This window comes from Corvus brachyrhynchos, unplaced genomic scaffold (genome assembly GCF_000691975.1).
Source record: "Corvus brachyrhynchos isolate BGI_N302 unplaced genomic scaffold, ASM69197v1 scaffold17, whole genome shotgun sequence".
Lineage (NCBI taxonomy): Eukaryota > Metazoa > Chordata > Aves > Passeriformes > Corvidae > Corvus > Corvus brachyrhynchos.
The window spans coordinates 7,832,901-7,845,413 of NW_008240046.1; the positions used below are offsets into that span (position 1 = coordinate 7,832,901).

At 38.5% G+C, this 12,513-nt stretch overlaps 1 protein-coding gene across 7 annotated transcripts in view; it reads right to left on the reverse strand.

Annotated features, from left to right (window-relative positions):
- CLOCK (clock circadian regulator) overlaps positions 1-12,055 on the reverse strand; it is a 55,371-nt gene extending 43,316 nt beyond the window's left edge. For 2 of the 7 annotated variants that reach the window (XM_017744336.1, XM_017744339.1), the window contains exon 1: positions 11,774-12,050. The gene's annotated coding sequence lies outside the window, so the exon portion shown is untranslated. Of the gene's footprint in view, positions 1-9,605; positions 9,693-11,773 lie in introns of all 7 variants that reach the window. The other 5 variants (XM_008641427.2, XM_008641426.2, XM_017744338.1 and 2 more) reach the window with 5 other exon arrangements.
- Positions 12,056-12,513: the final 458 nt, after the last annotated feature.

The window sequence follows — 12,513 nt, forward strand, 5'->3', positions numbered from 1 at the left end:
GTGCCCCACCAGGGCTGAGTAGAGGGGCAGGATCAGCTCCCTTGACCTGCTGGCAATGCCCTTCCTAACGCAGCCTAGGATACCATCAGCCTTCTCATCCCCATGGGCACATTGCTGGCTCATGGACAGCTTGTTGTCCACCAGGACCCCCAGGTCCCTCTCCACAGAGCTGCTTCCCAGCAGGTCAATCCCCAGCCTGTGCTGGTGCACGGGGTTACTCCTCCCTGGGTGCAGGACCCTGCACTTGCCTTCACTGAATTTCCTTTCTGCCCATCTCTCCAGCCTGTCGAGGCCCTTCTGAAGGGCTGCACAGCACTCTGGGGTATGGACTGCTCCTCCCAGCTTTGTGTCATCAGCAAACTTGCTGAGGAGGCATCTGCCCCTTCATCCAAGTCATTAATGAATAAGTTAAACAATTCCCAGTATTGAATCTTGGGGGACACCACTAGTGTCAGGCCTCCAACTAGACCCCGTGTCACTGATAGCGACTCTCTGGGGTCAGCCAGTTCTCAATCCACCTCACGGTCCACTCAACCAGACCATGCTTCCTGGGTTTGCGTACAAGGATGTTGTGAGAGACAGTGTTGAAAGCCTTGCTGATATTGAGGTTAAACAATATTCCACTGCTCTCCCCTCATCTCCCCAGGTAGTTGTTTCATCATAAAAGGCAATCAGGTTGGATGATTTGCCCTTAGCGAATGCATGCTCCTGACCACCTTCTTGTCACCCACATTGATAGAGATGGCCTCCAGAATGAGACACTCCATCACCTTTCCAGGGATTGGGATGAGGTTGACTGGCCAGTAGCTCTCTGGGTTCTCCTTTTTGCCATTTCTGAAGACCAGGGTGACATTTGCTTTCTTCCAGTTCTCAGGTCCTTCTCCTGATTGCCCCAACCTCTCATGACCAACCTCATTATGGCGCCCCCAGCTCTCTCAGCACTTGTTGATGCAAGGCCCCATCAGGGCCTATGGACTTGCTGATGTCTAGTTTACGTGGATGTTCTCTAACCCAATCCTCCTTGACCAAGGTAAAGTCTTCCTTCCAATATTCCTTCACCCTGGTTCTCTGAGTCAGATATTCCCGAGAGCTGGTCTTGTCAGTGAAGACCAATGCAAAGAATGCATTCAGTGTCTCCACCTTCTCTGTGCCCTCGGTCACCAGGGTCTCCTTCCATTTAATAACAGGCCCTCATTATCCTAGGCTTTTCTTTTGTTATGTGCTTGAAGGAGCCCTTCTTGTTGTCCTTGACATCCTTGATCAGATTTAATTCCAGATTGGTCTTGGTCCTTCCTGTCTTATTTCTACTTTGACAAACTCTCTATATTGATTCCAAGTGGTCTGACCTTGCTCCCATCTCCTGTGTATTTCCTGATTACACTTGAAATATGACAGGAGTTTTTTTCATTCATGCAGGTCTCCTGCCCCTTTTGTCCAATTTCTTGCTCATTGTTGTTGAGCCTTGAGGAAGTCATGCTTGAATATCAACCAGCTCTCTTGGACTCCTGCTCCCATGGGATTCCTTCAAGAAGATCCCTGAAGAGGCAAAAGTTAGCTCTCCTGAAGTCCACAGCTGTAATCTTACTTGCTGCCCTGCTTCATCCTCGCCCCTTACAGTCCACAAAGGATATAGCTTATGAGTCTTAAATCAGGTTTAAGGGACATCATATTATTCTATATCATCAACTTACTCCTTTAAGGTACAAGTATCTAGCACATCCAGAAACATCTTACCGCTTCTCAGTTATGCCCACATGAAAAAGTGAGGGAGGGGTTAGAGGGGAAGTGGCACACCATGCCAGACAACTAAACAAAATGAACTCAAGGGATTTTTGTAGGTGGTTGTTTTGTTGGGGCTTTTTGCAGGTGGTTGTTTTGTTGGGGCTTTTTGCTTGTTTTGTGGGTGGTTTTTTTGGTTGGTTGGTTTTCTTTAAATAGGAGACAAAGACTTATTCCTAAGTGGTCAGGGTATTTACCTAGAATGTGGGAGTAGTAAGACTAAGTACTTCCTCTGAATCTGTCCACAGATGAAGAACTACCACATGAAAGATAGCAAGAGCAATACACACACAGACCACACAGGTAACTACATGGCTACAGAGACCAGGCACTTCATGCCCTAGCAGCTACTTATGTTAGTAAGCACTTTTACCAATCTTCTTAATCAAGCCAGAAGTTTTCATAATGTTAGCCTTTGATCATTACTCTGACCACTCATTTCCATGGCCATATTAAATTCCTTTTTTTCAGCTAGCGTTCATATGTGATCAGTTGACAGAGCCTAAAACTGGTCCAACCCAAAACTAACCCAAATGTTGTTTCATTCAGCTAAATCAACTACATTTGTTTCACCATTTGACTGCTCAAAAGCTGTGTGTTGGCACAGGGGAAGGGGAAGCAGCAAATCATAGGTTATATATCTTTTGGCAACAGTGCCATTTCATGCTGACCTACACCACATGTTAAATTACAACCAGGGAACAAAATTAGGAAAAATGAGATTCAAATTTGTGCTCAAAGAAATGAGCATTGTAGCTACTACTTGAGAAGCCTGCTTCGTATTTAAATGAAACATCTTTACTCTCCCATGCACTGTTTCATCTCATATGGCAATCCATGACAAAAAGCTTCTGGGCAGAATGAGGCTTATTTTTATATAGTGATCCAGACTCATGGATCAGCTTCTGGATATAAAAACAAACCCAGAACTCAGCCTTAGAATCAATGGGAATCTCAAGCAAAATGTAAATATGTACACCTGATGTGTTGCTTAGCTGTCAAACTATCTATCAAATAGCACGTTAATTAGCATCAACTTGGATGGGTTTAGGCTGATCCTCAGTACAGATACTTATACAAGGATACTCTTCTAAATTAATAACCTGAAACTAAGAAAATTTGACGAGTGATTTATACAACCAGTAGCTATTTGTAACACTTAGAATTGTACAGGTATACCAAATGGACATAACTTTTTAAAAACGATGACAGTTGCTAGCAGCAACACCCAAGAACATGTGACAGGTGTTTCAGAAAGTTAGTATTTTATCTGAAACTTAATTATCATGTAGAAATGCATGTATGTAAGTAAAACGCTTCTAAAAATATTTAGTGCTAGTCATCACTTTATTTTTTACAAGTTGATTGCACAATCCATGATTTGTGCAGCTGTGGCACTGTTTCTGACGCCTAAATTTCCCAGCATGGGTGACTCATGCACAGCTAAATTATTCTATAAAGCTTTTGTGAAGAGTGGACTGTTTGCCTGCCTGAAAAATGGAGTAGGCAGTGCACTTCACTGGAAAGCATCTTCAAAAAGAAAGAAGTGAGACTTCACATTTCCATAAAATGAGAGAGTTGGAAAATTTTAAGCTTCAACACTGAAGTGTAGTCCAAGTCAAAAATTACCGAACAAGCAGCTCCTCCTCTTCCCCTCTACCTCCACCCACCACTTTCCCCAGAAGTCCTGCACATCATTTTGGAGACCACAAAGTGGTAACAAAAGGAAAATGAATGAGGTAGCCAAAAAAAAGAACAAAACAGAACACGGGAAGCACTAGGGGATGGTCATTTCAGTGTATTTCCACTGTAAGAGAAGCGCAGGTTTGGGACCACTTGATGCAACTGAATAGCCACAAGCCTATGGGACCTGATGAGATGATGTTGCCATGCCACTCTCCATCATATTTTAAAAGCCATGGCAGTCAGACAAAAACCCTGTTGACTGGAAAAACAGAAACATCAGTCCTATTTTTTAAAAAACGGAGAAAGGAAGATCCAGGGAACCACAGAACAAGGAACCTCACTCTGTGTCTGGGAAGATCATGGAAGCAATTTTAAGGCACATACAACACAAGCAGGTGATCAGAGACAGCCAGCACAGCTTTACAAAGGGCAAATCATGCCTGACCAATCTGGAGACCTTCTGTGATGGTGCAACAGCTGACGAGGTTAAGACCAAACAATGTCATCTAACTAGACTTCCGTAAGGCCTTTGATATGGTCCCACACAACATCCCTTTCGCCAAATTGGAGAGACATAGGTTTGAATGGTGGACTATTGGAGGGAAAATGAACTGGATGGATGGACACAGCCAGAGAGTTGTGGTCAATGACTCTATATCCAGATGAAGGCCAGTGACAAGGGGTGACTGCATCCAGCTCTCAGATCCTCAACACAAGAAAGACATGGACCTGCTGGAGCAGGCCCAGAGGAGGCCATGAAGATGATCCGTAGACTGGAGCAGCTCTCCTAAGAAGACAGGCTGAGAGAGCTGGGGTTCTTCACCCTGAAGCAGAGAAGGCCCCACAGAAACCTCACTGCAGCCTTCCAGTACTAGAAGGGAGCTTTTTAAAAAGAGGGAGAGCAACTTTTTACACAAGCAGACAATTACAGAATACAGAGGAACAGTTTGAAACTGAAACAGTAAAGGTTTAAATGAGATATTAGGAAGAAATTCTCTATTCAGAGGGTGCTGAGGCACTGGAACAGGTTTTCCAGAGAAGTTGTGGATGCCCCACCCCTGGAAGTGTTCGAAGCCAAGCTGGATGTGACCCTGAGCAACCCAATCTAGTGAATGGCATTCCCTGCTCATGGGGGAGAGGGACTGGAACTGGATGATCTTTAAGGTCTTTTCCAAACCAAGCCTTTCTATGATTCTATCCAAAAAATATGGCAAAATACATTTTTGTATTAGCATGCTTACTATTATATTCCTACCGTTAACAAGCTTTAACAGAAGAACTTAATTTTCTAGAATTCTACTGTCTGCCAGATCCTACAGTTTATCCCTCAATACAACTACCTGTAATTGAAAAAACAAGCTTCTACCGTAAATAAAACCCCAACATTATACTTACAGAATTCCAAATTTTAATTTCACTAAAGAAAACACTAGAATTACTCTTTTGTCGGAACTTTCAACAGAAGAATGTGGGCTCAACGGGAATTACAGTGATTGCAAGACCTGAGATAAAGAACAAGCACTTCCTATTACAAAGGCAAGAAGTGCCTTAACAGGGAAAGGGGACACCCCTCCCCCCCCCCAAAAAAAACCAACCAACCAACCCAAACAAAACAAAAACACAACCCCCAAAAAATTAACAAACCAGAAGAGTTTTGCAACTGATACAGAGAGGAAATAACTCTTGTTTCAGATAAAGAATGAATAAAACTAAGACAAAACAAGTTTACTTTTCTTGTCCCTAGGAACTTTTGGCAAAACACTTTGTAACCACTTTGGGTACAGATGCTAAGTATCCCTTTGCCACCCTGCTACAAGCAAGATTCCGAAGGAAATGGAATCAGCCAGCATTTAGTCAGTCATTGGACTTGTTCAGGTGGGAAAGATGATACATTAATGTAACAAAAGAGATAGTGCTGCATGAACTAAACAGAAACAGCCATGCAGCGATAGGAAAAAAGTATACAAAATCAACTCCAAATTTAATTTAATTTTATTGTAATCATTCTGTATATATTCTTAAATGGAAATAAAGGAAGAGTATCTTTACTTAATTCAAACATTGGAGCACTGAACACAACGGAATTTCTGAATGTTCAGGAAACAAAGCTCAAAGAAAAATTACAGTCTGAAGTAACACTGTAACATTTAACATTTTTTAACAGTCTGTGTTTCTAAAACATTATCTATTTATGTAGATAACAAAATTTCTCACTTTTTCTTTATTCTTGAGCAGTAGAAGCATACACTCCTCTGAAACTTTCAGAGCTTGTGCTAAGTCCAGAAAACCAACTGAAATCACCTTCTGAGGGTCACCAGAGAAACAGCAAAAGACAAACAACAAATTCCGTCTTCTCATATATGAGTATGATCTTCAAAATGTTGGATATAGTCAATTTAATTGTAAATTAAGTTGATTAATTATGATGAGAATATTACTCTTCAGGCACTGGGAATTTTTATAATGAAGGCTTTCAATACCTTGCAGACTAATTCAATGCTCATAGCAAAGTTCTGTCATATATCTCCCATTCTTTAAAAAATATTTTAAGATCATGATACTGACTGAAAGACAAAATGTATCAGGAAATTCTACACCAAGCTCTTATAAACTTTGCAGCTACAAGTTTTACGACAAGAATTTTCAAGATTAGATTGGGGGGGGAGCAGGTCACAATTCAGCTCATTTTTGTACTTTTGGAAATTCAGATTCTATCCTGGCACCCTATATAAACCCTACAAAGTTTCAAATGAATACTCAAAGTTATTTCTGTGAGAACTATTTGTCCTTTTTACCTTCTAGAATACTCAACAAAAAATCCTATCAACTACTTAGGACCACACTTGCTACATTTGTGTGACTTTAAACTCTCTTCCTCAGCTTTTTAATTTTTATCTTTTACAATTCACAAGTTTTTCTTTCACAGAACGATCAGACCACATGATTTCTATGTACCAAGATACATGTTTCTGAGTGCTTATTTCCTGCACCTCAAAGTCTTTGCACTCTTGAGATCCCAATGTTAGGGAAAGTTCCCTGCCTGACCATCCAGGAGCCACTCTGGCAGTCACCCCCACCATCAGAGACCTTCACTGCTGGGACCGAGGCCCCTTCACAGTGGATGGTTCTATCCCTCATAGGCTCTTTTCCCACTTAATTAACAAAACCTGACTTAGATCATCCAGCACTTAAGTCCCTAAAAGCAACATTAAGAAATATTTATAAAAGCATTATAGCTATTTCCATTTACAATTAATGTATCAGCTATCAAAAATGAAAATGACAATCAGGTTTTATTTAACTCCCTTCTGTTCACCATATTGCGAGAATGGTTTCAAAGACCTAGGATCTTGCTAGTGGCCTATTAAACACTGGTACTGAGCAATGGGATACCAAAAATTATCAATATTCACAGGAAATCCTGAAACTAACATGAATTTTACATTAAGGCCACATGCTAACAGGGTAATGAAAACAGCTGTATTGTATTTAAGCACACATTACAGCTTGAAACCATTTACTTATACCAAACACATTAAAAAAATAAACAAACTTAGCACTTCAACATAACAGTGAAATAGTTTTAAGGCAAGATTACTTAAAATAATGAGGAATCTTCCTAACTTACTGGCTTACAACTCACATTTTGACTCTCAACATTTTTCTTCATTTTAAATTGAGGCTTATATCTCAATTTTGAACAAATTAAATAATACTGCAAATAACTTTATTGTTTTAATTAAAGCCAGTGATTTTTTTCAAACAGTTTCAAAATGTTGCTGCTACTTGTGCTGTTACAACCTTAGTAGTTTTGGGAAGATTTTAATGATTATATTAAAAGGCTGTAGGTTTAAACGTCCTTATCAACAGAAATCTTAACTGAATCTCAGAAATTTTCTGGAAAAAATGCTGAAAGCCAAGATTTAGATTCTGCAAAGATCTAATAAACAAGAAACATAACTGAATTTAGTCCTAATCACTGGCATAGATATGTGGGATATTATGCTACCATTAAGAGTGCAAAATTCTTGGGAAACTCTGAACTTAAAATTAAACAGGGCAGATGGAGAGGACTCTTTCAACTGCTATGTAGAAATAAAATTATTTAACACCAGCACCTAAATATTAGATTTTCAAAACCTTAACAACCAAGGAACTCATTCCAGGCAAAAAAAAAAAAAAGTCTGTCATGATTCATGACAGCTAAGGCACGAGAAAGGGTAATAACTGCAAACACCTGCGAAGACCATCACTTTTTCAGTTTTTGTCTTGTTCTTACTTAATGGCTGCCATAAAACACTGGCCTTGGGGTTTTCATCAATGCAGATGAACAGTTCAAGCAAAACATTTGGGGTGGGAAGCATACATATTTTAGAGCTCCATACCAAAATTTTAAAATGAAAGAAACCGGAAGACTCCTCTATTTAACAATTTAAAAATATAAACATGGCAAAAACCCAAACTAATCAATCAGAATTACAAAAGGCAGTTACGATTTAGTCGTTTGAACTTCTGTCATTTATAGTTATTTATTGACAGTTTATATTAACAAAATTGAAAAAACCAGTATTCACTGACAGTTTATATTAACAAAATTGAAAAAAAATATTCTTGGCACTTCAAAATTTTTCAAAATCAGCACCCAAACTTATGGCTGGATTTGTAGCAGAGATACACAGATCTTAGAGATTCACTGCCCTCATCTACTGACCTATAACCAATGTGAACAATTATGACTCCGTCCCCATTAGAAAGTAATGTGAAACCGTAGAAATGGATCAGTAGATCAAAGCAGCTGGTGCTGACACTCCCATGCTAGCTGTTCAAGAGGGTTTATTTTGGATTAGATTTCATCTGGTCTCCAGCAGCAAACATCACTATCACATGGACCATTCAAATTTTTCCAGGAATTTCATGATTGATGCAGAACTCTATGTCCCCAGTAGAGACAGAAGAGCACTTTGCACCTTCAGCAGAACTCACAGACTAGTCTTCTGAGAAAGACATGGAGTTCAAACACATTGAGCAAGTACATGATACGGGGAGACAACAGTGAGATTTCCTCCAAAGCAGTTTTAATCATCCAAATCACAACTGTAATGTATATATTGGAGTTACACCCTACCTTTTCAAACCGGACTAATCAACAGAGATGTCATGTCACAAAAGAGAATACTTGATGGCACTGAAAGGCTTTAGAAAAATTCTGTAAGCATTCTTCAAAATGCCTCACAATTAAAAAAAAAATTATAAAATACCATTTACTGGCTTCTACAAAAAATTTATTTCTCCTGTGCCAGAATGCAGCAGAAGACATAAATCAAAATATCCCTATTCCTTAGGCTTCATTTCTTTTTTCTTTGCTTATTTACTTCATCTTTTATGCCCTGTTTTCTCACTTCAAATATTTTATTTCTCTTCTTCTTTCTACCTTATTTCTTTCAGCCTTTCTCTCATTTATTCATTCATTCATTTCCTCCTATTACCTGTGCTATTAAATACAGTAAGGGAAAAATAAATATTCTTGCATCTCTGAACTTTCAGACAGAGGTGTCAGTATTGTTTTTCCCCTGGAAATTCAGATAGTATAGTCTGAGTCACATTTGTAAGCACTACTACTGTGATTTAACTTGCCCTAACTCAAACAAAATTTAAAAGGGATAAAGGTAATCACGTATACTGCAATGACTCAAATTGATTTCTAAATCCAGTGGTAACCAACTGTGGGAATTGAGAAAAATCAGATTAATGACATGAGAATATTAGTCTACTGTAAGACTGAAATCAGCCCGGTTCTAAACATCATCTCGGAGAACAACCACAGGAACACAGAAATACTACAGGAAGCTAATCAAGCAATTTATGGAATGCAAGAATTTCATTAAAGAAACACTAGATAAAATATATTTGGTGTATACACAGCTTTTTACCTTAGATGTAAAGCCAGGAATACATTGCTTAATCTCTGCCCTTTTTTCTCTTGGCTATGTTATTTATTTAATAATTTAGTCCTCTAGATTTTAGGTTATATGCCAGAGTTTCTCCTAGAACTGTAAGTTACAAACAGGATTTTTTAATCTTTTTTTTCACATACAATCAATTCATTAGTTGCTTAGAATAACCAAAATACTCAGACTCACCTAGTTTCACTGACATTCAGTATACAACATCCAAATAAATTTCCAGAAGATTTTGCAAATGAAAGAATGGGCTTCTCTCTACATTTGCTAAATTTAGATGAAAACAAAAAAAAATCAGTTCTCTTTAGAGAATTGTCTTAAAATTGTCTTTTAAGAAAAACACTATACAAATTTTCACATGCACATAATTTGAAAATTTAAAGTATATTGCCTTTCCATTTCAGAAGAAATATGGTCTTCATGTTCTAAAAATGTCACTTGAAAAGCAACACCATAGATGCACAACACACAGAGGTTTTCAGGATGCTCAAAAAGAAGTATTTCATAACTTTTAACCACACACAGCCTGCATTGCTCAAAATCATCAATTTTATTACGATGTGTTGTGAAAATAAGAGTAGAAATAAAGAGAAAAAGCAAAGAATAGAGAAAAATTGAATGAAAAAATGGACAACACTTATGGAAATATACTGCTGAAGCAGAATCTGAAGGACCAAATCAACAGTAGATGGGTGATAGGGTTAAGGAAAAGCACAAAGAGTACAGAAGAAAATCTTCTTACTCAAATGTTTGTACCTGACACTACAATGGAGTGGAGGAGATTAGACCTGTTTACTTCTCACAGTCCAGCTACAACATGCTCAGTAGCTCTGTCTGCTTATGACTAAAAGGATTTGGAATAGATCTACCTCATCTGATTTGGACAGAAGAAATGGATTTAGGAAATTCACTAAACTGGTACAAAACATATTTTCAGAAATCTATCATGCTGCCTAATGTAAGTAGGATAGCAGAAAAAAAGCAGGCTGATACTGCAGCATAACAATTTGTTTCTCCTAAAAACTTGAGTGCTTGCTCCAGCATATGCAGGTGCTTTATTTTTCCAGTGGCAAGATTGTCACTGCATTTTGCATCAAGAAAACAGTATGTTCTTCCCTCTCAACTCATTCTCTTGACACAAGCTGATGTTTGGTTGAATTTTAGGTGAAGGAGACATATAACACAGAGATTTAAGTCTTACGAAATTATAAGCAACTAAAACCAGGGTTCTGGAATAGAAAGTGTCAAGCATCATTAACTGCAAGCACTGCTACCTGTAATTCCATTCATGACCAAACTTCATGCATGACCAAGCACCTCCAATGCATTATAAGCTACTAGGAATACCGGAAGGTTTTCTGCCAGCAAGAAAAAATAATCCTGCTGCAGCAAGATTGGAACAATGTCTGATCTACAAAAATAGATCAATTTCTTGGGGGTTTTTTTGACCCAGTATAAAAGTGTATGTTTTGAGCCAGTCAAAAAACAACACAAAATCTGAAAAATAACACCTCCTTAGAAAGATGAAACATAAAAACACATTTATGGAACCTACAGAGGGCCATGGCCATGATCCTCATGATACATTGAATCAAAACCCCTTTGTTGCTCAAAAGATGAACCATAAGCAAACTACCCTGCTGTTCTGTGCTTCCCTCCATGTGATGCACAAAGCAACCAGTAATCTTACTGCAAGATACAACATGGACAAATCTTGCAAAGATGAAAATCTGCACCTCCTGGCCTATCCTCAGCTGGACAGTACACAGTGCCCAGTCAAGGAAGTGGGGAGAAGCAACCCTTTCATAAAAAAGGTGACATGTGAACAGAGATATTGGTACTTGAACCCAGTAAGATGCATTCTTCTTCTATATCTTACACGAATGGGGTATTAAGTAATCTCAACTTTAACAAAAGCATCTGCAAAAAAAAAAAATCCAAAACAAACAAACAAACAAACAAACAAAAACCACTAAGAAAAGCAGTGAGCATGGCAGTACATCTGCTCAGTCACCACAACACAACCCTGGGAGAGATACAGTTTAGCCTCCAGAAACCACAGGGCCACATTAGCACACTGCATGGCTGGGGACAGTGCCTTCATAAGGTCTGGGTTTTCTTCCTTCTAGTTTCCAAGGCAGCTCAGGTACAGTTCAGTTGTTTAATTCCATGCTCCAGTGTACAGGATAAATGCTTATAAAAAGCTTATTTGAAGTTTATTCTTGCCCACACACACCATTAATTTGAATATCAAATTGAAGTGGAATGTCTACCTTGCCTGAGGTTGGAAATAGATGTTTCTGTTTTAAGCATTACTGTTCTAGTAGCAATAGAATCTACATACTTACTTAAATTACCTAGAAATACATTGTGCCTTGTAGAGTGGGTGGGTAGCATTAGTAGTCCAAATGTGATGTCATCTGAGTAAGTCTTCTTTGGCACAATCTTCTGAAAAACAACAGAAAAACCCACAGTTTAATAAAAGTTATTCTGTTCAAAACAACTTCCGGGGATGAGCCCTTGATTATTTCTGTTTTCTCTCCTGCCATTTCAGTCATTTTATATGCATCCTTAAATTGTCCACAATTTTACTTTCCAATTCCTCTATTCAACATAGTGAAGTAAATACTCATGAAGGAGAACTTCAGCATTGGATACCACCTTTTATGTAGCTCTGGCGCTGTCTGAAATCCAAACAAATATGAGACAAATGCAATATCCCAATGGTAACATAAAATTTACAGACGTAACGATGTCTACAAAGCATTAATATTAGAATTATTGCATTACAATTGCTTTGGATTGTATTATGACCTTGCAGATCATCAATAATACACTATGCAAACTTCTGGAAAGAAAATGCATCAATAAAATCTTAACTGTGTGTACTACAGTTCAAACAGGACACGTGAACTACCTCAGAACACAACCTGAAACTCTCAGAAAACATGGCATGCAACAGCACAAGACTCCCTCCACTCACTAATCAAACTCCCCTCGCTAATAAAAAACTAATTTCAGTAAGATGTGCTGAGCAAAAGCTAACTATACAACAGAGATTTCTATACACAAATATTCATTCAACGAA